The 24,134-nt window shown below is 41.1% G+C and overlaps 1 protein-coding gene across 2 annotated transcripts in view; it reads left to right on the top strand.

Moving 5' to 3' along the window:
- Positions 1-24,134, top strand: part of DLEU7 (deleted in lymphocytic leukemia 7) — a 148,428-nt gene that overhangs the window by 40,639 nt on the left and 83,655 nt on the right. The gene's annotated exons all lie outside the window — the stretch shown is intronic.

The raw sequence follows: 24,134 nt of genomic DNA, 5'->3' as shown, positions 1-24,134 counted from the left end.
AAATCTGGTGTGTATTTTATAATTACTGTGCATCACAATTGGAACTAACCACATTTCAAGTGTTCAAGAGCCACATGGGGCTGGTGGCTACCATATTTGACACACTTTAATGGGTTAATTTTATTAATGTAGAATATTCTAATATAGAGAGAATTATATCAATAAGGAAATGTCTAACAACCTAATAAAAAAGGGCAAAGCATTATTAATTCACTAAAGTTGAGAGAATTTCAAGTTAAATTATCAGAAAATATTACTTCACATCAGATTGACAATGATCAACACATTCTATAACATGCTGAGTCCACGAGGAAGGGGAGAGTGAGTCGTTTCACACACTGATGGTTAAAGTATAAATTCATACAATCTTAGTTGAGGGAAATTTGTCAATATCTATCAAAATCACAAATGCACATACCTTTGACCTAGCAATTCCAATTTGAGGAATGTTTCCTACAGATGTATTTGCAAATGTGTGAAATGATTTATGTACCAATGACCTGTTAGGCTATTGGTTATACATGTAAAAATCTGAAACTGCCTAAATGTTATCAATAGGGAACAGGTTAAATAAATTATGAAACATTACACAATGAAGTGCTGTGTGATAAAAACTAATAAGAAAATATATTATGTAATAATGTAGAAGCCTATTTAAGCTCTATTGTTATGTGGATAAAAAGACAAGGCACAGATAAGTATAAATAGCGTGGTCCCAACTGTGTAAAAAAGTACATGTACATGTATGATATACACATGTACAGACATATAAAACGTATCTGGAAATATCCATATATAATTAGTAATTCAGGTCACCTCCCGTGAGGAGAACTGTTTGTCTCAGTGACAGAGATAAGAGGGAGAGTTACTCTTTAGTGTATATCCTTTTGTGCCATCCAAGTTTAGTACCCCAAATATGTATGACCTATTAAAATTAAATAAAATATTTAAATTAGTTTTTGAGGGCATTGAAACAAGAACAACCATGGAGAAAATTTTATTCAATTTTTGATATATATTGCATTTTCTTCATTTCTGCTTAATATTTCTCAACATAGCTGTTGACATAGGCACTGTCACTTTCTAAATGAAGACACCAATATGAAGAACATGGGCTTGCTATCTGAGAATTTCATTTTTGGCTCCAGCTTTCTTGAGAGTCAGGAGCACTAATTAAATGGTTTTGCTTAGTTCTTTCTTTCTGACCTACTCTGTTTAGTGGAACCAAATGGGAGGTATTTCCAAATCATAATCTCTTTCACCAATTGCTCTCTTAACTTGATTGTACCTTCCTGGGTGGAGAAGCATCAGTTGGGTTTCTATTGAAATCAACAAGTGCCCAGTTCCTCAGAGGCCAGCCACTCTGGATTAAACTGCATCAGGCCTGTTCCCAGAAAACTAAACTAATGGGCTTGTGCTTTTTTTTTTTTTTTTTTTTTAGTGTATAGAGGCTCCCTTGTTCATTTTGCCTTGTATCTCTCCTGAAATCCTGGCTGGTTCCAAGTCCTGACTACCCCCATGAGGAGAATCACAGCCCACCTTTAGTGGCACTGATCCAAGCGGGCCTTCCTTGCCCACCTCCAGACAACTAAGGCATTGGCAACACAGCATCTGGCACAGATTCTCTGCAGGCAAGATTATTATACCAATTGAAAATGGGGTTACAATGGCCAATTGGAGTTTGAGGCATTTAAAAGGTAATAATAAATCTATTGGCAATTGAATAGTCATTAATAACACTACCATGGAAACAGATTGACATAGATTTCTCAGATTCTCATGAATTCAACTTTGAACTCCCTAACTTGGTGTAAACAAAATGATGCTGTGGTTTGTGGTGGTACAAGGGCGCGCTGAGGTCTCAATGTTGGATCAGAGTTTTCCAGAATCTACATATATGCTCCTTGGAAGGTAATTTAAAATCATGTAAAATCTCAACCAACAGTGCAGTGCAAGGTGCTGAGGGCTCCCTGTGCACCCCGTGAAAATGGCCAAGGCATTGAACGAAAGGGATTAGGTATTTCCATGCCAACCAGTGGAGGTCAGTGTTGAGTCGTCAATCTCTTGCCTTAACTGGATGCATTATGTTGCCACAGTAGACCGGTCTCTGCTCAGAAAAGGGATACTCAAAAATGAAAATGTGGGGCTGATGACACTTCAAAGTATGAACAACAGCTCCGTGCTGCTAAAGAATGGTCACCTGGAATAGCTGAAAACATCTGAAGCGACCTCAGGAAGGGTTGCTGCACTGGGAGCAGGTGGAAGGAGGTGTGACGGTGTAGTTATGCAGCTTCAGCTACTGAGAGCTCACTTTGCCTTTCAAACCGACTCCCCTCCCAAATTCCTCTCCACTGAGAGGTACTGGGATCCAAGATGAGCATGTTGGTCTCTTTATTAGCTAATCGAGTTTTTAAAAAGCAAGGAGAGGACAGCTAAAGTTGCTTCCCAAGAGTAAAGGGACCTTCTTGTAGACAACAACTTTTTTTGTAGAGTCACAATCCTCATTTCTATGAAATTTGAAAAGCCTCTTCAAACATTCATTCCAAATTGAGAGGCAACCCCACTGCTGGCTTGCTAGTGGTCACTCTCAGAGTGGGCCTTCCTTATTAATCTCTAGATACTGTCCACATGGGGAAACATAAAGTGTGAGGGAAGAGCCTAGCACTGTATGCTGCAAAACTAACCACTAAAACACCAGGAAAACATAAGGAGACAGAAAAGTCCAAGAGGCCATTGAAATCTCTGTACTTTCTTCACCTCGCCTCTCTCTTCTCCCAAAGGGCTGCAAGCTTCCTCTCCATAATTCGAGGATTTAGGGTATAAAGCACTAAGCAGAGTATTTGTCCAAAGCAAATATTTAAGCTCCTGGACATTCATTCAGCACGGTTATTTTGGTCTTCATCATGATTAACGTGATTTGGCTGGAGGGGAGGATGGGCAGAAGTTTTAATGTGCGGGAAAACCCCTGAGGTTCTATTTTTAGATGCTTATGTTCTTCCTCAAAGGGCAGCCTAGGAGGAGTGAAGGCAGCTCTGTTTGTTTAATGCCAGGGGGTATAGGTAGCAATTAGTAACTTAAAATTATCCTCAATGAGGAGGCCTCTTCATTCCTCAGGGTGTGGTTCCTGTTCAAAGCTCAGATATACAGTGTATTTTTTGAAACTGAAGGGGAAGGGGTGCTTTCCCACTTTCTGAATTTGGTATTCTGTTTTACATTTTGTCGGTATTTTTGAATATTTTAAATCTATTTTTTACACTCAGTCAACCGGGCTGAGCATTAGCCATAGATAGGACTCTTCTGATACAAGTACTATGTGCTTTAACTTCCAGATGCCACCTCTGTCCTTTTCATACCATGAGCTTTTATTCTCTTGTGCCCTTTCTTACACTACTTTCTATTTGTCACACTCCTTTCTTTGTGCTTTCTTAATCTGCCACCCTCAGCAGAGGCATCGTACCCAAATGCTGAAATTCTATTTATTCTGCAAACTTAGTTCAAATGTCATCTCCTGCATGAAGCCTTCAATGCCCCTTGCCAATCTTTTTTCACAGGCAAAATTAATCATTCCTTTCCATACCCCCAGAGTTCTGTGTACAGTTTGATAGTGTCTACACACATATATGTGGACATCCAGTAGTTACACAGCAAATCTTCAGCAACGCAGGACAGATAATCTAAAACTTCTACTGTTGCTATTGAGAGAATGAAGACAATGCAATACAGTTAGCAATCACAGAGTAAGACTCCAACGTAAGCAGAGGAAAGAGAAGCATCTAAATAGAAAGTTGTAATTGCTGTCCACAAACAAGAGGGTCCTAATATAATACCACTCCCTTCCATAATAGTGAAGAGAGGAAAAGATATTTTGTAGCAGTCATCTTGTAGAGTCCATTTTAAGGCAGACCCACTAAGTTTCTGCATTTGCCCGAGACCTGCTACTACAGTAGCAACTAGGAATGGAAACTGCTGGTGCTACAGAAATGCTGTTATTAAAGGATCTAGAGTTTAGAATCTAAACTACAATGTCAAAGCTTTTTACAATTGCAGAGACGCACAATTGTCTGTATAAAAATCACTTTGCTACAAGGCAGTTAGTTACTAATCTGACCAACCTGCTGGAGTGAAGGTGAGACATGGACCAAAGTGGAATAGAGAACAGGATCAGCAAATAGCACAAACCCGTGAAATGCAATAGAATACAAGAATCCACACAGGAACAAGGCAAGGGTGTTTTACACGGCCATTTCTGCCGAGGATTGTATCAATGCGTTAATGAAGAAGGGCTTGCAGTGAGTCCAGATTGTGATTATCTCTGTGTTATTTGAAGGTTGTAATATGCATATATGTGTGCATGTGTGTAGGAGGATAAAACTGTTACTTCTTCACCAGTCCACTGCCCTACCCCAACCAAGGCAAAGCGCATTGTTTGTGGTTAGCTGACTCAGGGAGAGGATGTATTCATCAAAAGCAGAGAATAGGGACCCTGTTCTGGCTTTTGAGGTTTCAAAAACATAACCCAGGGAAAGGCAGGGAAAATTCGGAGCAAAGATCCTCACTTCCAGGAGAAAGATAAAGCTTCTCCAGCTTGGGTGAAAGAGGAGAGTTGGAGGAGAAGCAAGAAGCCCTGGACAGTGGCATGCCTTTTCTGCAGGTGGAGTGAGGAGGGAAGGAGGCCCACACAGGTGAGTGGGTCCCAAGAGCTAGGGGGAACCAGGGTTCCAGAATACAGAAGGCTCCAGGAGCAATGGCTGTGTGCACTAGTGCTTTGACAGTCTCCTCGAGGTTCCAGCACTCTGATACAGGGAGTGACCCGCGGAATTGTCCTGCTTATCATTTCTAGAGTGGCCTGGAGGTTGACATGAGACCCGGACAGCCTCGGAGAGTTTCTCTTGCCTCATTGCATGTTGGGAGCAGCCAAATAGCTTGCATGAGCTCAAGAACAGCCCAAATATAGTACAAAGAGTCCCCAGGCTGGACAAGGCCCTGCACACATGATTTAAGGATTGTGGGTGGAGACCCAGAGAGATGGAACAATGGGAGCTGGCATCATCAGGTGAGAAAGGACTAAAGGCATTGGACTCCTAGCCCTGTCCCCATGCCACCTTGAACGTCTATGGCATCACAAATTGCCTAGGTGTCAGTGTATGTCCCACTGGACAAAGGGAACTTAACGTAAAAATTAAAGTAAATAACCAAAAATATTAAAAGTTTAATTTTTTGCACAACTGAGTTTGCAGTCAGGTTTGTGACTGCGCCACCCATATTGTGTTGTACACATATATGTGCTATTTATTTTGAATGAGTTGTAAATATACATTTCATTTCATGTGGGTTAGGTCACTTTCAATGACTTCCTTAGTTATCATATTATGAATATTAATGAGTGGTTGCAGAACCAGGTAGAGTGAATAGACAACTGCCATCAAGGTGTCCAAAATGGCATACCACCTGCAGAATGACATGTGAACCAGGCCTATTTGGTGGTGCCACCTATTACAATGGCATTCTGAAATCTGCTCTTCTGTACAATTGCTTAATTCTTCATCTACCCATCTGTTAGACTGTGAACTTCTTAGTTAATATGTTTCCCTAAGCCAAAACAGTGTGACCCAGAAGAGGGGCTAAATCAACTTTTGCTAAATGAAGAATGTTCCTAATAATAGGGGACAATAATACGTTCTTACAATTCCTCTGTGGCCCCCATTAAATTCTGGCAGATTTGGGAGCACAGAATCTGAGCTCTATACTTGTTAAGTGAATGAACAAATAATAATTTTTAGGCAAGATAAAATATGTGACACCAAAGGGATATGCAGTGTACTCCGCATTTTGCAAACATAAGTGAATCTGCATCTCTGTCCATTTTCCTTAGTTATATGCCTAAAGATCTAAGCAGGAAAACACCCTTAATCTTTTCATATACTTTCCTGCCATGAGAATAAACAATTGCCATTGAGTTCAAGACCTACCAAAACACAAGAATGCTTTTAAACATCACAATGAAGAAACTAACATCTACTCTTTTTCCATTTCCTAGTCCTACTTAAAAAATGTTTTTGATTCTTCTTTAAAATGTAAGGGCTTGTAAAGAAAAAACACTTCTTGTACGTGCTGCTTGGTGATTGAAGCTTTAAAGTGCAATAGAAGGCTCCCGTGTCTGGAACCCTTATTATATTAGCACGTCCCAGAAAAAGATTAGATTTCTCTCAAGATTGACTTTGGCTGAGTTTCCTCCCTTATGTCGTACTCCCTCAGTGTCTGAGCTTCCTGCCTTGGACTCCAGGCTGTGATTCTTACCACTGGGCCCCAGTTTCCTGGAGGATGAATCCCAGCACGCTTTTTCATGCCAACTACTTCCCTTGGGTTGAATCCAGGTTCTAGACCTACTCTCTGCACTCACGTTCCTACCCTATTTGTCCCAGAACAACCAACTCCATCCAATGTACTCCACGTTCGGATCTTACATCCTCTCAAATCTGATCATGCATCAAGTCTGTTTCAAAACCTGTGATACATCTTCATTTTCAATTGCAGAATTTTCCTTCTGCTTGTCTATAGCACATTTTATTCAATGTATTAGTTAGAGTGTGTTAACTGCATTAACAAACAACCCCACATTTGTAGTGGCTTAACACAAAACATTCTACTTCTTGCTCACAACACAGTTCAATGCAGGTCAGATGGGGTGTTGGGATCCACTCCATGTGGTCTCTCTCAGGGATGCGTTTTCCTTCTATCTGATGCCTCTGCTCTTATTAGGGTCTTCATAAACCTCACCGTTCAGTCAGAGGGTGGGGGAAGAGCAAGGACTGGACATAAGAGGTTTTCATAAGCAGGCCTGGAAGTAGCACACCTCACTTCCTTTCACATTCCATTGGCCAGAGCTCAGTCACATGACTGAGTGGGAGTGGAGTCACATGACCACTTCTAATTGGAATATAGTAGTTCCCACTTATACCTGGTTTCAGTTTCTGAGTTTTTTGTTAACTGTGGCCAACTGCAATTCAAAAAGATTAAATGGAAAATTGCAGAAATGAACAATTCATAAATTTTAAATTGCATGCCATTCTGAGTAGCATGATGAAATCTAACACCATCCTGCCCAGGCCCACCCCAAGACGTTCATCCTCCCTTGGCCTAGCAGATTTGCACTATAGATGCTTCTCACCTGTGAGTCACTTGGAGGCCTTCTTGGTTATCAGACTGACTGTTGTGGGATCACAGTGCTTGTGTTCAAATAACCCTTATTTTACTTAATAATGGTCCCAAAGCATAAGACTAGTGATACTGGCATATTGTTATAATAGTTCCATTTTATTATTAGTTATTATTAATCTGTTACTGTGCCTGATTTATAAGTTAAACTTTATCATAGGTATGTAAGTATAGGAAAAAATATAAAATATATAGAGTTCAGTACTCTAAGGGTTTCAGGCATCCACTAGTGGTCTTGGAACATAGCTCCCTCAGATAAGGGGGGGATATTATATATATCCTGGTGGTATGCTGAGAAAAAAGGGAAAACAGGTACTGGTGAGCAATGGTAAACTGAGTCACAATTGTATAACTTTTGCTATGAAAAGTACGTAGTTCCTAAAACTTTTAGGCCAAAAGTGTCTACTGATGCATAAGAAAAATCATACTCTGACTCAATTGCCCTAACATATTTGCAGTCCCATTTTTTAAACCACAAGGATAGAAAAATGAGTGGGTAGAGATCATTAATATTAATCATACTAATTATCTTTAATTTCCAGTTTATGTACCTAATCTCAATTCTGCAGTTTGCTATAAAAATAATCGCAGTGTGAGTTAACATTTTAGCTTGCTGATAAAAATAATATTAAATAACATTTACTGTTAATTGATAAATTTAATAGAAACACAAATATGTGTAACATACATATATTATTGAATGGTTCAAGGTAGAGAATTTTAATATTTTAACAATCTGAAGTACAGTTTAAATTTAGAAATATTGAAGAAAAACAGGATAAATGTCATACTCCGTACTGTGGCATACAATGTCCTTCCCAATCTAACCTCAGCCTACCTTTTTCACATCATCTCCACTGCTCTCTCAGGGAATAGAACTTGCTGGAATGAAGAGAACCAAGGTCAGGGGCTACATTTCTACTGTCTTCCCCTTTATCATCAACTGCATTTGTTGCCTGAGAGAGTAGGTGAGATACTGGACTACTCTGGAGACGTGCATGGACATGAGTTCAAGGTGAATCTGCTTCTGTCCTTTTGCTATAATCCCTGATCTCACAGGTAAAGTTGGGGAGGAGGCCACTGGAGCCCAAGAGGATCTGTTTGGCTCAAAAAAAATATGACCCCTGACCAGAGGCTACTTTTCCAGGGTTGGCCCCTTCTCTATGAAAGCACTTATAGATCTCCTATAGATAATATGAGCTAGTATACCTCTAGCTTTTGGTTAATCATGGTAATTCCCAAAACAAGCCAAGGATTTCACACCTTGGGGCCATTTTGTGTGTTTTTTGAAGCCAACCCCATCAGTAATAGAATATTTAATTCTTAATTAGATGGAGATCACATGTCAGCCTAGCCATCACCAAGTAATTTTGTTGTAATAATATATAATTACATGTATTTATATAATACATAATATATAATCACATAATTTTATTATTTTATCATGTATGATAACTACATACTTAATTTCCAACCTAGCCAGCCAGCTTCCAAATGTGGACCTTTAATCTCATGTATAAGAGTCATTTGAAGTAAATCTGGGTATAAATCCTGTATTTAACATTGATTGTGAACTTCAGCAAATTAATCATTTGAGCCTCAGTTAAAAGGAACTGCTCAATAATGCCTACATCAAGGGTTATTGTGAAGTTGGATGAGAACACGTAAAGAACACCTGCTCTTCTCTTTTGAGAACAAATCTACTACAACTACTAACGTCTTCCAACTCACAGCACAAGTACAAGTAGCAAGTCAGCCATGATTCTCATATTAAAAAACTTAAATATTTTCACCAGATGCTATTGGCAGCCTGGCAACCTGAAGTAGTAAGTGGAACACAGGAATAGGAGTCAGAAGCCCTGAATTCTATGTCCAATTTGGCTCCAATTCAACTGTGTGGCTTTGGGCAAGTTAATTTTTCAGCTTCCCCTTTTGTAAAATGGGAGGACATAATCCTGCTCTGATGACCTGGACTTGAATGTCACAATGATTGTAATGCCATCATTATTGTGACCAAACACTCCATGTTAAAAAAAAAAAAAGTCTTTTTACTCAACTTTTTAAAAAATGTAAACTCTTACGACAAGGGCCTGGGGTGTGTAACACATTCACTCAACAAATATCTATTGACCTGTGCTTGGCTGGGCATCGTTGAGCTAGGATACAGTGGTGAATACAAAGGGAAAGTCAAAGTGTAAACAATAAGCAAGTAAATAAATCAACTAGATGATTTCAAATACTTACAAGTTGTTTAAAAACTAAACCATGTCTATCCATATGCAGAAGAATAAAACTGCACACCTACCTACCACCATATACAAAAATTAACTCAAGATGGATTAAAAACTTAAACGTAAGACCTCAACCTCTAAAAATCCTAGAAGAAACCTCGGAAATACGCTTCTCCATATCAGCCTTGGCAAAGAATTTATAACTAAGTCCTCAAAGGCAATTGCAACAAAACTAGAAATTGACAAATGGGTCCAAATTAAACTAAAGAGCTTCTGCACAGCAAGAGAAACTATCAAAGAAGTAAACAGACACCCTACAGAATGGGAGAAAAAACTCACTAACTAGGCATCTGGCAAAGGCCTATTATCCAGAATCTATAAGGAACTTAAATAAGTCAATGAGCAAAAAACAAACAATCCCATTAAAAAGTGGGCAAAGGACACGAACAGACACTTCTCAAAAGAAGACGTACAAGCAGCCAACAAACGTAAGAAAAAGTGGTCATCATCACTAATCATCAGAGAAGTGCAAATTAAAACTGTAATGAGATATTTCATACCAGTCAGAATCACTTTTGTTAAAAAGTAAAAAAATAGCAGATGTTAGTGAGGCTGCAGAGAAAAGGGAACCCTAATACACTGTTGGTCAGAATGTAAATTAGTTCAGCCACTGTGGAGAGCAGTTTGGAGATTTCTCAAAGAACTGAGAGTTGAACTATCATTTGACCCAGCAATCTCACTACTGGGTATCTACCCAAAGGAAAATATGTATGTTCACTGCAGCACTATTCACAATAGCAATGGTATGGAATCAACCCAGGTGCTCATCAATAGTGAATTGAATTTTAAAAATGTGGTACATATACACCATGGAATACTACACAGTCATTAAAAAAAGAATGACATCATGTCTTTTGCAGCAACACGGGTGCACCTGGAAATCATTATCCTAAGTGAATTAATTTGGAAGCAAAAAACCAAATATTGCATGTTCTCACTTGTAAGCGGAAGCTAAACATTGGGTACATATAGACACAAAAACAGGAACAATAGATACTGGGAACTACTAGAAATGGGAAGAAGGGATTCAGGGAAGGGTTGAAAAAAACTACCTGTGGGGTATTATATTCAGTACTTGAGTGATGAATTCATTCATATTCCAAACCTCAGCATCACACAATATAATTTGTAAAGAACCTGTGCATGTACACCCTAATTCTAAAATTAAAGTTGGAAAAAAAAAAAAAGAGGAGCAAAGAATGCAAGAAAACCCAAAAACCAGAAGACAAACTAAGCTATGCGAAGAGAGTAAGTAGGGAGGAAAGGGCTGGCTTAAATTGACTGGTTAAGGAAGGCCTTTCTAAGGAGGTGATATTTGAGTGGGGACCCAAAGAACATATTCAGTTCTTGCACACCTTATCAACAGTGGAATGACGTAAAAAACAGTGTGCACACCATTAACAAGTGTGAGTTAAATTTGATTGATTAAGTTCAGTTCCTGGAAGTGAATAGAGAAGTGAATAGAGAAGAAGAGATTGTAGAAGGAAAAAATAGGCCAAGAAAAATAAGACAGTCAGTTAGGACTGCTGTCTCTTTCCAATCTGTCTTCCCCCAGCATACTCCTATCTGTGTGGAGTCATGCTGGGGTGCTGGACATTTTAGGGAATAGCTAAAGGGAAGTTGCATTGGGGATTCATTTTGTTTGGGTTTATGAGGTATGTTTATGAGACTCACAGGCACTTCTCTGTAGTTATTGAGCTAATATATTTCCTATGTAAAAATATCTTCCAGGATGGAATGTTGGACAAAAGTAATGGGTAGATTCTTGAATTATTTGATAATTCAATTAAAGAGAAGGCTAAATCACATGAGCCATTGCAAAGATATTCCTACTGATTTGACACAAAATACTGGCATCGATGAAGAAAACAGAAAACTCATGTTCACCATTACAATAGGATATATAATACACTGGTTCTGAGTGTTATCAATTTAAAGAATATTTAGAAGTTAATATATAAGAAATTGAGTTAATATATAAGAAAACTTGAAAAGTCCTTAAATCCTACAGCTCATGTATGAAAGAAACTTGATAGAGTTTTCCCCAGATTTGACAACAGTCCTAAAAAAATGTAAGACATTGCCAACAAGAAGTTGTGAAGTGGTAAGTTTTCAGCTTGGAAGGAAAGACTGAAGCTCAATTCTATTTCTTTGTGTAAAAAAATGCTGTTACCGTATCACTGTCATAGGAAAAGGTGATCAAAGAGCAGCCAAGAAAATGTGGAAAACATGTAAAGGCGTCAGGCTCTTAACTAATAAAAATACATTTCTGGATTTTGTGATTTTTTTTGGTTTTTGTCAGATCTTTAAAATTGTCATTTGCTGTGGTTTCTTTTCTCATTTTAAATAGATGTTTACATTCAGGCCAATTTGTATTCATAATTTTGGGAGGATTTTTCCTTAAAGATTGAGTCCTTCACTTGGGTAATTTTTAGGTTCCACAAAACTTGGCTCTGACCCTGCAAGCTGGCCTGGTGGAGAGGTGAGGGGAGATGGGGATGTTTCCAGAGTGATGTCCTAGGTAAGGGGAGATTCTGGATGTTCCTAGAGTGGCCCAGAACATGTACACACTGTCACCAACACATACACGTGTCCTACTCTACCCTGTTCCGACTGCTCCCCAGAAGGCCACCAAGGTGGCTTTTCTCACCCACCTGCAGCTGCTGAAGGCCCAAGTCTCACCACCCACATCCCTGAACCTCACATGGTCACCTCCTGTCAGGGGCATGAAGTTTGTGGGAGAGCACTGGGCAGGTGTTGGGTGTGTAAGCAGGAGAAAGCATAGGTGCCCCTGCATGTGTACAACCCTGCCTGGCCCTGCACATTTCTCAGAGGAGAGCCCAGCCAAGCCCAGGGGACACATCTATGCAGCAATGGTTTCTCCTGGAACCTGATGGTATTCATAGGTTGCTTTAATGAGTGTGATTAACAGGTCCACAGGTTGGATGCATGATGGTGAATTTTGGCACTGGAACCCCAGGGCCAAAGCCCCTGGACTCTTCCTTTGTGTCCTCCCTCCCTCCCTCGCCCACTCGGTCTTCTTACAAGCCACCGTCCAGAATCACCTCATTCTGCTCTGAGAGAAGGTAGCCATGTCCCCTTTCCTGCCACTTTTTCTGCCTTCTTTGGGTATAGCCGAAGTGAGCTTATTCAGGTTGGGCAATAACATGCTAAACTTTTTTTGAGGAAGGAACACCTTTTTCTAAAGAGCACAAAGCCTCAGCCCTGGTTGTTCTTCGGGAATGCACCAGGACCTCGAGAGAGCATCCGTGGCTAATCTCTACAGGAAGCCTGACTGGCTTCTATTGTCTCACCTGGAAAATGGAGTTATTGACAGTTTATACAGCATTGGGTTGAACAGAGTCCTCTTCCTACCCCAGCCAGCACGTTGCCCGCCCACCCCACACTCCTCGCATCCCACAGACTAACCATCCCAGCTTGGCTGTTCCAAACTTTCCCCAGACATGCCTCCTTTCCACCAGTGTGTGTGAGAGACCAAGGATTCCTCAGAGCTGTCTCTGAACAAGAATGATGGTCAGACTCCATGGAGAATGCCTCAAAGATAACATGAAAAAGCAGCGGGGGTCTCCTTAAATGGAGAGTGTTACTTTGGTTCACACGATATCCTTGCGGGCCTGAGAGGGCACCTCAAAGTCCACATTGTGTCATGAAAAAAATATAAAAGGATTTGGGAGAAGAAAAACAAACTTCTCTCCCACACAACTCCCTCCCCCTTCAGATCTTTTTATTTTTATTTTTTTTTAACAAAAGAAAGAGATATTGATAGTAATGGGCATACAAATAATCATGTGACAAGATGGCTCTGGGAGGCCGGGTGTGGTGGCTCACGCCTGTAATCTCAACATTTTGGGAGGCCGAGGAGGGTGGATCACTTGAGGCCAGGAGTTCGATACCAGCCTGACCAACATAGTGAAATCCCATCTCTACTAAAAATACAAAAATTAGCTGGCCATGGTGCCACGTGCCTGTAATCCCAGCTACTTGGGAGGCTGAGGCAGGAGAATCACTTGAACCTGGGAGGCGGAGGTTGCAGTGAGCGCCACTGCACTCCAGCCTGGGCAACAGAGCAAGACTCTGTCTCAAAAAAAAAAAAAGAAAGAAAGAAAGAAAGAGAAAAAAGGTGGCTCTGGGAAACAAAGACTTGTGGAAAGACTTGCTGTTTAGTTTCAGTTTACCTGATCAGACCTTAACATTAAGAAAAATTCTATGCAGACATGTTTTGAAGTGGGCAGTAATTTACCTCACTGGGTTTTAGCTTCCTCAGATGCTATGAAAAGTTAGAACAAAATGATTTCCAGGGTCCGTTATAGGGCTGACATTCTATAATTTCATAATGATGATGTATTCTGTTTAGGTAACATGTTGTTCTATATTTTAAAGGTGACTCGCAATCAAGTAGGCATTGATTAAGCACTAACAGGCCATATAACTTAGAAAAGTACTATTCTGTAGAAAACAATTGTGTTCCTGAAAATGTGCACTAAATATATGTGTGTGTATACATATATACATATTTAAATAAATCAACTTCTATTTTATACACACCATGAGTTTCCTGCTCTCAAGAATCTTGTGATGAAGATTTTACAGGGCTTAGTTATCTAGTATGTCAAGTTCAATTTTCTTAAAGAAAAAGAAACATTCACACTGAATGTTTGCATTGTGTATGTCTCATCATCTGGAGAATGGCATTGAGGCACTGAGAGGTTACATGGGTTGTTCAGGAGCACGGGCAGCAGCAGAACCAATATAAGAACTCAGGAACTTAGGCCCACACTCTGACCCCAGTGTCCCACGCGTCCTTTCCTGGTTGCAACTGGAGAATTAACACACTAACCTGCATGTATGCTGTCCACACTCTGCACACACTGAGCTCTGAAACACTGAGCACCCTCTAGCAACGTTTCATGCAGAAAACAGACAACCTTCTGGATGCTGTTGTTGTGTTGTGATGAGGCTCTGTTTGGCAATACGACGATGCTCCAGATGTATGTTTTCCAAAATTGAAGCCATTATTTACAGCCATACAGAGGGAAAATAAACTTCACTCGGCTGTAGACTTCCTAGAAGCTACTCTTTCCTCGATATAACCCAGGCTCCCGCTCTGGGTTTACAGCTGAAAATAAAATGCAGTTGGTGTGGTGGCTACTTTCACAGTCCCAGGGGTGTGAGGGTGAAAGCGTGTCTGTGAGGATGCCAGCTTTTGCTCCCCACTCCCAAACATCACTCACTGTTACGATGAAGTCTTAACCTAGCATCTCTCATCATTTCTGTGGGAGGGATTTTCCTATGAATCATTTCCACATTTGAACATCCCAGGCGAGGGCCCTTGATGCTATTTTCCTCTCAGGAAATATTTATTCCCTTGTAATATTTTCATTTCTTGGCTCCTTGAAGAGTGATAGAGTCTCACTCTGCTTGTCACTCTAGGACACAGAGGACAGAGTGGTTGCTCTGTGTTCTTTCTGAAGCCCTGGAGTTGGAGATGTAGGCAGCCATTGATGGAGGCTCAGTATTTAGAGTGTCCTCAACAATGAGGTTCTTTCTGCTAAGTGCCAGGAATTGTTCTTTTGACTTCAACCTTTTCTTTCACAGCCTTGGTATTATCCGTCAGTGTTTTCACACACACGCACAGGAGGGTCTGGGGGAATGTGTTGGGAGATGTCACAGGCCAGCCCAGAACTGGTGCCCACATTTCCACCCCGTCTCTAAGAGGAGGCTGAGGAATGTGGTCCAGCCATGAGCCCTGAGAGGTGAGGAGATTGGTTTGCTGGGTGTCTAGCCAGGCTCCAACCAGGATAAGTGTTGGAATAAGGCAAGAGAGTTGGTTAAGAGAATACTTACAAGGCTGGGGACAGAGCCTGCACACAGCTAGAGACTGAGAAATGCGAGGTCCAGTGGAACTCAGCCCCTGCCCTCAGGAGTCACAGTTGAGAGATAGAGATGCTATCAGATTATCTAACTGTGGGAGAATCCTATGGTGCTGGGGAAACGCCTGCTGTGCCACGAACAGAGCTGTGAGAGTGGAAAGAAGGGAAATGTAGGCTACTGGCTTGGGCTTAGGGGAGGTTTCACAGCAGAGGATTCATCAGAGTGAGTCAGAGAGGAGTGAATATGGGTTTGTGAAGAGGAGACGTGGACAATGGGTATGAGCAGAGGGAAGGCCCTGAGCTGGGTGGTCCAACATGAGTGGAGAGTGAGGCCACAGAGTCCATCGGGGAGATGGGGGTGGAACTGGTCTGTGGGGATAGATGGCAGGGAGTCTTGGGCGCTGCTATGTAGGTAGTAGGTCATTGTTAAAGGTGGTGGGGAGGGCAGGGGAATGACATGATTGGATCCATGTTTTAGGCAGTAGGTCTCGTGACCAGTGGAGAATGAATGGGAAGTAGGAACAGCAGGGGGCAGGGAGCTCAGTGAGGAAGCTGTTTCCACACCTGGGGCAAGAGGTGTCAGCAAAGATGCAAGGATGGCAAGTGGGAGGTGGTTCAGGTGACTTCTGCAGGGATTTGATATGGCCAGTGAGGGGTGCCGCCCTTTGATTCGCTCCATCTTTGCTATCTCCCTGCCCCCAACACATGCTGGTGTTCCATTTCCCTTTGAGAGTCATGGGATATGAAACCCCAAATGCTACTTTAAGTGTTAGTAATTACAACAGAGAATGCAGACAGTGTTATTCATTTCTCTTCTGATTTAACAGTGGGAGGTCCTCTTGATCGGAGAAGTAATGCTAACAGTAACATTTCTGAGCTTTGTGTTTTAAATCCCCTCCTGGGCATTACTAAGCAGGCCTGACCTCACCAGGAAAACTCATAGTCAGTACAGCATTTACTAAGTAAATGCCAGGCACTGTTTTAAGGACTTTTTGTTATGTTAACCCATTTTATCCTCATAATAAGGAAGATGATGCCAGAAAAATTATCTAAAACTTGGAACAAAGGCTAAAAGGTGAGAGACATGTTCTTTCAATATCATAGGAGAGAAAAGGCCACTCAAGGATTTTCTTGAATAATGTCCTTGATTTACCTCATCACTCAACTTTGATTAAAGTTCCAAGGCTTAAGGAAGTCACTTGTTAATTTGAAGACTTTGGTCCAGCAGATTTACAAATAATTTCTCATCAGGGAAACTGAGAACCTCAGTGATTTATGGCATGTTGGACATTACCCAGATTATATCTAACCTGGCAGTCTTATCCTAATATTTCTCTGTTAAATTTTCTGTAAATATCCTTACTCCTCAGATGCTCTTTGAGAGGGTCATAACATTCATTTTTAACTCACACAAAGAGTTAAAAAATAAAGGATTTTATGTTTTCTAAAAATTCCATTTTGAAAATTATCATTTGCACAGAGAAATTATGGGGTTTGACCAAGGACAGAGAGATTCAGTTGGTAAAGCTGGGATTCTCACTCAGGAAGTCTGGTTCCAGGGAAGTCCTGTATTTACCCACCATGTATTAGTGAGCAATTTTCTCCATTCTTAACTGTTCTGGATTTCTCTTCCTGCTGAATCCTACGAGTATTTATTTCATTTAACAAATATTCACTGAGCTGCTACTATGTGGCAGGTTCTGGATTAACCTACATGGTAAATTGTATTAATGTTGTATAGTACAAGTATACAAATTAGCTCTTGTCTATGTGTTCAGGAACTAAAAAACAAGACAAAACAACCAAAAACCAGGCAAGGAAACTTCTGGGCAATTACATAATTTGCTGTGTCATTTCTTTAGAGTCTTGTGATTATCTATGAATATGGCATATGGTGAACCAAGTTTATTTGCCACACAGGTAGAGAGAGAAACCAGAATGGGTAAAAATCAGGCTCTTTGATGATGGGGTTCAGGCCCATGTAAAGTCCAAGAGTTAGGTATTTTCTAGAACCTTGAACCCATCAAAGTCTTATTAGTAAAACCACACAAGCAAAATGATGTCACACGAAAGTCTCCTTCCGCCAAATCTCTGCCACCATGATCTGCTTCAAAACGATGGCTGCCTTGAGTTTCTCCACCTAATTTTCATCTTAATGCTGGTCCTTTATGCTAGAGTCTGTTCAAGCAATTATGAGTAGTGGTTTCCTTCTATTTTGGCGGCCAGTATGTTCTGTCATTTTAAAGGTGTTGCTGCCTTTAGATAATGAAAGTATAGAATAAAGGGCCTGGAATATCCATGGCCACACCTGTATTTCTATCTCTCTGTTCCCTGAGAACATTTGGCAAGTGTTGGTGATAAATGCTCTATTCTTGGAGAAAACTGGTTCTTCCCATGACATTTTGAAGTGTTTATCTCCAAGTCATGAATGGCAACTTCAAATCCCAAGTCAGGAAATTCAGCTACAGCCCAGAGAAGAAGGAAGTGATGCCACAGGAGTGTTTCCCAGTTAGGCGGTTCAACATTGAGGAAGACAATGCTTAATTTACCATTTAGCTTTGCAGCCTCTTAATCACCCAGTAGTTGGCCAAGTTGCCTTAAGTGATCTTTTTTTATAGCTGAGGATAAGGCTGTAAGGACTATTCAGCACTCAAATTTTCAGATTCCAATTTTCAATTTCCAACGGGTCATATTAACTCCAGGATCAACTACCATATTTGGCTTCTAATACAGCAAAATTCTAGGTGAAAATTGTTCTGTACTCCCCAGGTACTCCTCTCAAAAACAAAATTTAAGAAAATTGTAGTGTTACACTGATTACTATGATTACTGTCACATCTTCTGATTTAATCTAAAATTGCTCTAAGATGTGAAATAACTGAAAGCTAGTGAATGCCTGGCCTCATTCCTGATTCCGGGTGTATCCATCTCTGTGTCTCACTTGTCCCAACCCCAGGTGCCCATTGAATATGGGTTTTCTCCAAATGATTTGATGTCACACCTGGGTAAGTTACTCTTCAGCTTAAGTCAGCAGGAAGGAACATTAACCCAGGCCATCTAGTAGATTATCCATTGGCAAACTCAGGCTTCACAGGACCAACAGTCATGGCACTTCCATAGGGCATGACGTAAGCTGAGGGGTTGTCTCTTCTCCTTATATAAGCAGCCCAAGTAAAAGCCCAATTATGTTAAATCTAGAGAAGAACAAGGAGTCCCCAGACTCTCTTCAGTAAGAAAAAACTAATTTGTACATCTGAAGACAGCTAGTTTCAGGTTGATAACTGACAGCTCTAGGGAAGAACAGTTCACTCAGAGCTGCAGGACAGGTTCCAATATGAATCACTTACTTTTATAAAGCACTTAACTGTTCACACAGATGCAGGGAAGGAGATTGATCACTCCACTACAGATCAGAGAAAGAACCCAGATGGTCCAAGCAGCTTGTCTAAGGTCACCGCTAGGGAGAAGTGGCAGGTCAGGGATGGGAGTCCACGCTTTCAAATGCAGTGGCCATGCAATCTCTCTGTGAGTGTCTCCAGGACAGGTTGCCATTTGTGCCCATAGAAAATGCACTTGAACACTTCTCCTGAGTGTGACATGCTCTGTGGAGGGAAATGGCCATTATCTGGGGGCACAAACATCTTTCTTGGAGAATAATGTGATCGAAAATTCCCATTGCTTCTCCTCCTTTGAGATGGAAACAAGTTGGGGAGAGGTATGCAGTGAACAATTCAGAAGAACCAATAACCAAGCTAAGTTAAGGCAGATATGCAGATGGAATTCCAGTAGGTTTGATTTCCACATGAGATGCCCAGCTGCATTTTTCCATCACTTTTTATGGGCCTCTAAGGAGCTGTGAAAAATACCTGGTCTCTAGGGACCAATGTTCTGAAGTAAGCAGCTAGGAAAAAATCCTTCTTTAATATGTCTTGAAGTGAATTCATGATTGTACCAGAAATATATCTTAATACAACATGAGCACATCAATAACCCAAAAAGCAGAAGTGCTTCCAAAGCACTTCAAGTGGACGTTTGATTAACATCTCATAGCTCTAGACATTTGGAAACTCTCTGCATCCAGGTTGCACAGAAATCCATGTGCCTGGCAAAACACAGGGGGTGGGTCTCTGAACTGAAGCTAGAGCTTATGGCTTTGCAAGAGCAAGGGTTGGCAACCTCTTAAAAACAGGGAGTGGTAAGTCTGTGATCTTTGTTCTGGCAGAGCAGTCACAGCACAGGCCTAGAGGGCCTGGCCATATCTCTATATGTGTTCCTTTGGGCGCAGTATGGGCCAGCATGGGGAGAGCCTATGGCAGGGATCAGGGACTGGTGGCTGGGGATGGGTGTGTAAAAAGTGTCTGTTGCTGGAGTAAATTTCAAAGGACTCACCTCAGCTCACCAGTACGTCTCCAGCACTTTGTGTTGAATTTGTGAGCACCTATTTTCTTTATGTTTTACATTCCTGCCACCTGTTTGTGGCAGATGCTATTGGCTGTCAATCCGTCAGCTATAGCTTGTGCTTTCTTTTGCTCACAGGACTTCACTGCAGTCACCCTCCTCTGAGAGGTTGTATCGGCTGGGTCCCTCCCCATACTAGGGAGGGAAGCTCCACTGGTCTAAGCTAATCATAGTGGTGTCATTCTAAGTGAATGAAACTACAGAATAATTATAACTTGGAGTGAGATGGTTTGGGGATCAACAAGGCTTCCCAGTTGGCCAGAGGGTGGACTCTGTGTGAGATTATGTGTAAGATGTTGTAACCTGAAAATATAGATTAGAATCAAGCTATTGGGGTACTTTGAATGAAAGGCCAGGAAGTTTAGATTTTGTTCATGTCATTGTTTGGTTCAGATAGTTTATTTGGAAGGCCATCTCTGGGGGCACAAGGGAAGAAGTAGGGGAAGTGAGATAGGGAAGGGAGAAACCAATGAAACATTTGTTAAATTAGTGATTTGCTGCTGTGAGCAATGGGAGCTCAGCCCTGCTGGGCCCCCTGAGAAATGGAGAAACACACTTTAGAATCCATCTACCGGAGATAAGGAGACTGAGGAATTCAGCAAGTGATTCCCAACCCCTATTGATTGAGGTTGCCCTCAGCAGTGTTGACTTTTCCCAACTTCTGGGTTATACCTTTTGTAAAACAAGCTCCCTTGATGCTGGAGAAAACTTTTAGGAAGAATAGAAAAGAGACACACGCCTTTGAAGTGGGAAACTGTCTTGGGAGCTCATGTTGTAGGTGAACGCAGGCTGAGGGGAGGTGGACCCAGGCACCAACAGCATCTGCTACATTCAGTAATTAATGGAAGACACAGAAAATGTTTGAATAGGTAAAGGACATGATTAGAAGTTATCCTGAAGAGTTTTTTTTTTTTCTGTAGACAGTGTATATGATGGGTGGGAATTCACATTTTTATTCAAAAGACAATTTTGAGTCCTGTGCAATATGCTAGGAATATGGTAAGGAATAAATCTTCTGACTTCAAGAAGCTCACTATATGGAAACTAGGGCTATTTTGTAGAAGATGAGGAGGCTGTGCTAATGGTCAAGTGTGAAATAATGAGGAAGCAAATTAAAGCCATGGCAAGGGAAGGCAGAAAGGATAAAATGGTTGGAGATAAAATTGCAGAGATCAAATGAAGAGGTCGCAATAGCTTCTTGGACAAGGAGGCTGAGAGTGAGGGAGAATTCATAGATGACTAAAGTTTTGGTTATGGCTATTTGAGAATATCACACTGCCAACAACAGAATCTTAGATGCTGAGAAAAGAGCTATATTGGAGGATGGCACAGAGGCTGGGAAAATGATTACCATGGCAAAGAGACAACATATGCACATGTCTGATTTCCGTTAGCCATTTATTGGAAATGGCTTTTGTTTCAGGAACCATGCCAGTCACTGTACTAAAGTCTAGTTATAAAGACTAATGAAAAATGATTTTTATTCTCAAGGGACTTACAGACCCTTTGTGAGGGAGGTGGTTTTCTAGATATGTGAGGAGTCATGATCAGACCACTAACGGAGGGAAGAGAGTGTTAAGAAAGGCTTCTTGAAATATATGACATTTGAGCCAAGTTTTTTGGGGGTATGGGGGAAAGAGATAGATGAAATGCTTTTATTCTAGAGGGCAGCCACTATGCATATAAATAAAACCACAGTTTGAATACATATGGAGAAGGACATACTAAATGTTAAAAGATATTCATGGCTTACAGAGCCTAAAAGTGTAGTGGGCTCTTGGCATCAAATTTCAAGATTTTCTGACTTCTAACATAAAATCTTAAAATCAAAGCCATCTATTTTTTAATCTCACAAATATTTGCAAATAAAACAATTAAGTAGAATTTTTTTATTTGTTCTATTTCATCTGAGGCAAAATCTTGTCAAAATTATCACAACTTCCTAGTGTTCTGAGCTCAGATGCGAAGGACAGATAGGAGTCTTCCAGGCAAAGACAGGCGTGGTCTAGATCATGGTTGCTATTGACAATTTATGCCACAGATGATAAGGAGCCATAAAAAGGGCTCCAGGTAGGGGAGTGTTACAATCAAATGTGTGTTTTAGGAAGATCCACGAGGCAGTGATGTGGGGAACAAGGGACTGAGGCAGGAAGACCATTTGCAGATGCTCTAGAGCAGCTGTTTTCAAAGTGTCTAGGGATGTTGGCGGTGCTCAAGATTGTCCTGGAGGTCCATGAGTTCAAAACTATTTTCACAGTTACTAAGATGGTATTTGCTTTTTCACTTTCATTCTCTTACTGGTATACAGTGGAGTTTTCCAGAGGCGAAGTGACATGTGATGACAGCATTTCTCTGATGGCTGGTCAAATGTGCTTCGCTATTTTTGTGTGTTTTAAACATTCCTTTCTACTTTCTAGTTAATTTCTAAAGTGGCCTATGTCCAATATGGTAAATATTGATTGGTACAACCCTCATGAACAAAAGCACTTTGAGATTCTCAACAATTACTGAGTGTATAGAGGTTTTAGTACCAACAAGTCTGAGAACCACTGCTTTATAGATATTTACCAACTTGATTTGGAAAAATAGCCATTTAAGGAAGGCAGGCAGAAATGCTCCGGTTATTTGGGTAAGAAAATGCAGGCAGAAAATCAGAAAATGTTTGATTGATTGCTTGAGCAAACCCAAGGATAGATGGACAGATGGATGGATTGGGAACTCATCTGAAGAAAGCCAGTGTTTGAGTGCTGGCTCTGGGAGGGAGGAATGGAAACCTATCTGGCAGAACAGGGGAAACGAGCGGAGACAGGAAGGCGAGATATCACACTTACTGACTCCCAGCCTGTTCTCTGCCTGGCCACAGACTCTGATTGCCCCTTCTGCATTTGCACACTCACAGATTCCATCTCTGTGAGATTGACCACAGGCCTTCTCCACCTCCCTCTGCCCTGTGCCTTACCTCGTTTCTGTGGGAATCCTTTTGTGAAAGGACCAATGATGACTTTACTTTTTGGACTGAGTTTATTTCACTTCAGCAACTATGTAGCCTGAGGATGGTATTCTCCCTCCACCCCAATTCCACATAAGGCAAATGACTGCATTCTCAGAGCGGCAAAGAGCACATATATTTCTCCAGAAACGTAGTAATTGTTAAAGCTGGTTTTATGAGGGCTCCTTAGCTGTAATCTGATTCCCACATGATAATGTGTTGCAAATTACTAGTAAATGCTGTTTTCAGAAGTCTGCAAACTGATATTTGCTCTCAACAAATGAGTCACTAGTAAAAAACAAAATGACCCTTCACATTCGTGAATGCCAATAAATCCAGGTTTTAAATCAAAAAGTCCTTGGTGAAATACATTTGGTGGACTCAATTTGCTACAACGCACAGAGCAGTAATCTGTGGCATGCAGAAACTGCTATCTAGGAATGATTCAGACAGAGGTGTTTTTACTCCTAGGGTGAACTTCTAGACCATACTATCCTGGAATGAGGGGGGCTGCAGCACTGCTCAGGGGCTCCACCATGGCTGTACTCGTAAGCCTACCACCTGAAGACCTTGACCCCCGATCCCCTCTGCCAGCTGTTCTTCCAAATTGACCACAGCCTTAAGCTTTTGCAGGGAAGAACTTGCTACTACTAACACAGAAACTCACAATCTCTGTTAAGATGATAACACATTAATCTCTGTTAAGCTGTTAACACATCTGTTAAGATGTGTTAATGGCTTAATAGGGCATTCTTCAAATGTGTTAGGTAGAACTCTCAGTTCTGGGAGGTTAGAAAAAAAGTGTGTTGTGATAAAATAATTTTTAAAAACTCTCTTTGACGAATCAGAACATATTAGCATTTTAAAGGCTCTGAAGTCCTTCAATAAAGACGCCCATTTAAATTACACTAATTTGATGAGGTGGCAGAGTCTATATGCCTGCTTCCGTTTTCTAAAAAGTTACATTTCCCAGGACTCCCTGGAGGCTGGATGTAGGCATATGACCTAGACAGGACCAATCCATGAGACCTGGGAGAGGAAGTCAGCACATCCAGAAGGAATTGCACCTCTTGATAAGCATGGGGCTGCAGGTATCTGGTTTTCCCGAGGTGGCTGTGATGGAGTGCCTGGCGTCCACTCTCAAAGGCTATGGTTGCTCAGTCGTATGTGATAGCAGTAGTAGTGATGTCTCTGCTACAGATGTACCACAATGCAATTGGGCCTCATTTTCTGCCTGTTTTTGGCCCCAACTGTTTTATCCCTGGCTGTGTAGCACACAAGTCTGGCCTC

Source organism: Pan troglodytes, chromosome 14 (genome assembly GCF_028858775.2).
Source record: "Pan troglodytes isolate AG18354 chromosome 14, NHGRI_mPanTro3-v2.0_pri, whole genome shotgun sequence".
NCBI classification, from domain to species: domain Eukaryota; kingdom Metazoa; phylum Chordata; class Mammalia; order Primates; family Hominidae; genus Pan; species Pan troglodytes.
The sequence above is the reverse complement of the archived record's forward strand: the minus strand, read 5'-3'. Positions and strand labels throughout refer to the sequence as shown.